This window comes from Dromiciops gliroides, chromosome 2 (assembly GCF_019393635.1).
Source record: "Dromiciops gliroides isolate mDroGli1 chromosome 2, mDroGli1.pri, whole genome shotgun sequence".
NCBI lineage: Eukaryota > Metazoa > Chordata > Mammalia > Microbiotheria > Microbiotheriidae > Dromiciops > Dromiciops gliroides.
The window spans coordinates 250,270,401-250,274,775 of record NC_057862.1 but is presented as its reverse complement, the minus strand read 5'-3'; the positions used below and the strand labels follow the sequence as shown (position 1 = coordinate 250,274,775).

The window sequence follows — 4,375 nt, the reverse complement described above, 5'->3', positions numbered from 1 at the left end:
TGCTTTTCTTCTTTTGAGAACTGCCTGTTCAAATCCTTTGGCCATTTATCTACTGGGAAATGGCTTTTATTCTTATATATTTCTAATAGTTCTATATATATCCTTGTGGATTTTTATCACAGAAACACGCTACAAAAAAATTTTTTTATTCCCAATGAACTGTTTCAATTGTAATTCTAACTGCATTAATTTTGTAATTTTTTCTACTTTCACATAATCAAAACTGTCCATTTTAATCTCTTATGATTCTTGCTATCTTTTGTTTGCCCAAGAAACCTATTCATCATTGAAAATTTTTATATCTTTCTTGCCTACTCCTTAAAATTATTTATTATACTCTTGAAAATTCAAATGGATCTATGATTTCATAGATTTAGGAACTTTCTTATCACAATGATGCAGTTTACAACCCACTTGTGCAAGCCCATCCTAAAAGACCTGGCCCATATCCTCCCAAAAGTTAATGATGGGGCTCTACCTGACATAGTGAGACTTTCCTTCTCATTGTGAGATATTGGTCCCATCTCAATTTCTGCAAGACTTCTAGTGAAAAGTTTCATCTGTTTGAGTTTAACACTGCTCTAATCCATTAAAAATCCATCTCCCCCTTTCTAGTATTATATTAATTTTTTCAGTGTAATTTATTCTTGATTATAATGCTTTTTAAATCTTTTCTCTTTTGCAATATTGTATTCCAAGAACTAGGAAAACATAATACACTGACTCTGACAATGTAAATGGAAAGAGCTAAAACCAAAACTGAATTCTTTCTTTTTTTTTTCAAAACTGATTTTTTTAAACTTAATATAACCAAGCTTGATGCTCTGGAAACATTGAGAAAATGTACCTCCAGGGATGTGCTGCTCCCATCAGCTTTCTAGAGCCAATTATTAAATTTTCTGTGTGAGCATTTACACCTCAAAAGTTAGAAAACCTCAAAAGTCAGAAAAATCATGGCTAGATTTATTGGTTTGTTTGATTGTCTAGGCTTAAGAAAGTGACTGAGAAAATGTCTATAATGCAAATTAAATTTAAAATACCCACTTATTATTTTATTCTATATGGGTAGGGAAAATGGGCATGGGAGATTGCATAGACTCTTAGACATTGTTGATGTGGTGAGTGATTTTGCTACACTGTTTTTTTTTTCTTTTCTTTTTCATTCTTTGTAACAAGGGATGGCTTGGTAGGCAAGGGGAAGGAAAAGGTAGCTCCAGAAATGAAGGTGATATATTTTGGGGGTTTTGTTTGTTTCTTTGTGGGGCAATGAGGGTTAAGTGACTTTCCCAGGGTCACACAGCTAGTAAATGTCAAATGTCTGAGGCTGGATTTGAAATCAGGTCCTACTGAATCCAGAGCCAGTTCTTTATATACTGTGCCACCTAGCTGCCCCCATGAAGGTGATCTATTTGTACAAAAATATTTATAGCAGCTTTTTGTGGTGACTAAGAATTGGAAATCAAAGGAATGCCCATCAATTGGGGAATGACTAAACAAACTATGGTATATGATGGTGATGGAATATTATTATGATATAAGATATGACAAGCAGGATGACTTCAGAAAGGCCTGGAAAGACATGTATGAAATGATGTATTGTGAAGTGAGCAGAACCAAGAGAAGAACATTATACACAGAGACAGCAATATTGTTTGATGAAGAACTGTGAATGACTTGACTATTCTCAACAATACAATGATCCAAGATAATCCCAAACATACTATCCACCTCCAAAGAAAGAACTTATATTGATGGAACAGACTGAAGGGTGCTATTTTTCATTTTCTTTCATTTTTCCTTTTTATCAAGTTTGCTTGTACAAAATGACAAATATGATAATGTTTTACATAATCATACATGTATAACCCATATCTGGTTGTTTGCCCCCTCAGGGAGAGGAGAGGGAATAGGGAAAGAGGGATAAAAATTGGAACCCAAAACTATAAATAAAAATGTTTATTATTTTTTTAAAATAAAGAAATGAAGTTGATATAAAAATGTTCAATATTAATACAAAGCTTTCAGGTTTGAGGCAGCCATCTGGCAGGGTAAGCACGCACCAGCGTGGGGGCCTACAGGTACATCCAGGAGCTATGGAGGAAGAAGCAGCCAGACGTCATGCAGTTCCTGCTACGTGTGCACTGCTAGCAGTACCACCAGCTGGTGGCCCTGCACAGGGCGCCCTGGCCCACCAGGCTGGACAAGGCTCGCCAGCTGGGCTACAAGGCCAAGCAAGGTTATGTCATCTACTGCATTCACGTTCGCTGGGGCAGCCAAAAGCTCCCTGTGCCCAAGGGTGTGACCTACGGTAAATCTGTGCATCACGGTGTCAATCAGCTGAAGTTTGCCAGGAGCCTTCCATAGCTGAAGAGCTTGCTGGCCAACACTGTGGGGCCCTGAGAGTCTTGGACTCCTGCTGGGTGGGTGAAGATTCAACGTACACATTCTTTGAGGTTATTCTTATTGATCCATTCCATAAAGCTATCTGTAACGATTGGAATAACGCCACCTGCTGGATACTAACTGTAGAAGAGTTCTGCCCATGAAGCGAAGGTCTTTGAGGGCAAGACCAGGAGTCTTTTCTTTGGCGTCACTTCCTGACGCGGGCTAGTGGGAGGAGGAAGGAAGAGACTGGCGCTGACTCTGGGGCTTTTTCCTGAGGACTCTGGCGGAGAAGGGAGCGAGAAATGTGCTCTCCCTTTAATAGATAGAAATCTAGGCCTTTTTCTCTCTCTTTACCAAATTCTTATTCTCCTTAATAAATGCTTAAAAGTCTAACTCTTGCTAAAGTTTATAATTTATTGGCGACCACTCATTAGATATTTTAGACAGTTTAGCTAGAATTTTAGCCCCTTAACATATCAGATGAAACCCTGACACTCAATGGATCACCAAGCCAGTGCACAAACACAGAGAGATGCAGGGCTTACCTCAGCTGGCTGGAAAAGCTGGGGTCTTGGAAAGAGTCACAAGTTCCACCATACCATTGGAGGATCTCGTCGTGCTGCTTGGAGAAGGCGCAATACTCTCCAACTTCATCGATACTGCTAATTGGTGTTCATTAATTTGTAAACTTAATGTTTAATAAATGGAATTTAGGGGAAATATTAATACGAAGTTGGGGTTTTTAGTTCAAATGTTTGTATTTTAAAAATAAAAATTAGTCAATTAGAGATTGAGTAATATATCCAAGATCACATAAGCATTAAGTGTCAGAGCAAGGATTTGAACCCTGGCTATCTGAGTCCAAATCCAGTGCTTCTTTCATGATGCTAGATTGCCTCCTGTGACCATAACCTTTTCCCTAGCCCCTTAATTATCAGTATATAAGTAGAAGCCTAGAACCACTACTCTGTTTTATGTTTGGTATGCTTCGTAATTATGACCTCTCTGACTCATACTCCTACCCAGGGTTTTACACCAAGAACATCAAAATAACTTGGGTCAAAGTCTCCCCCTCTCAAAAAAAAAAAAAGACTAATGCTCTTGGCTCTTATGGCTAACAATAAAACTTTGATGCATCTGTGAGCTCATTGACATAGGTATATTGCAGATTGAAATCTATCCAACATATCCATGCTTTCTCATACTGTGTAGCTCTTGTTCATCTCTATCCTAGAGAATTCCCACCTAGGTCCTGGCTGTCTTGATTAATACAAAATTTTTAAAGAGGAAAAAATACAAGAAATTTAATAAATCCAAAGTTACACAGTTGCTACTGTTTTCCCCTCCTCAGGCCTGCTGACCATTCACCTTATCATTCCACACACCCTCACCCAACATTATAAGGTCCCATCTATGACATCCCTTTAAGGTAATCTTTTCATAGGTCTTCCTATGATTTTACTTGTCTTCTTCCTGAGGTTGTTGATCTTTTTATTCAAATCCCACATTCAGACTTGATAATCCTGGTTGGTAAAGGGAATGGGGAAAAATAAACTAAAAGGATTCACTTAGGCTGTTCTTTTCAAGGCCAAACTGAAACTAAAAAGAGCTGGAATGGCAAGCAAGACAGTGGAAAAGAATAGTTCCAACCTACTTGTTCAACCTTATTCTATATCAGTTTTATGTCCTTTTACATCTTTTATATATCTTAGACTCTAGCTAGTCTGACCTACTAGCTATTTCTTGAAAAAAAATTCTATATCCCACTTCTATATATTTATACAGGCTATCCACCATACTGGAATGCAGTCCAGCCTCATCTTCACCACTCAAAATCCTCATCTTCCTTCAAGACTATGCATAGGTCCAACCTTCTCTTATACCCCCAGTTATTAGTGCTATCTGTTACTTTGTTTTTTACTTATTTGTGTACTTACATCCAGCCCTCTCATTGAATGTAAGCTCCTTGATATCAGTAATTACTCAATGT

The 4,375-nt window shown here is 37.9% G+C and overlaps 1 pseudogene; it reads left to right on the top strand.

Annotated features, from left to right (window-relative positions):
* Positions 1-393: 393 nt before the first annotated feature.
* Positions 394-3,051, top strand: LOC122738655 (annotated as a pseudogene).
* The last annotated feature ends 1,324 nt before the right edge of the window (positions 3,052-4,375 follow it).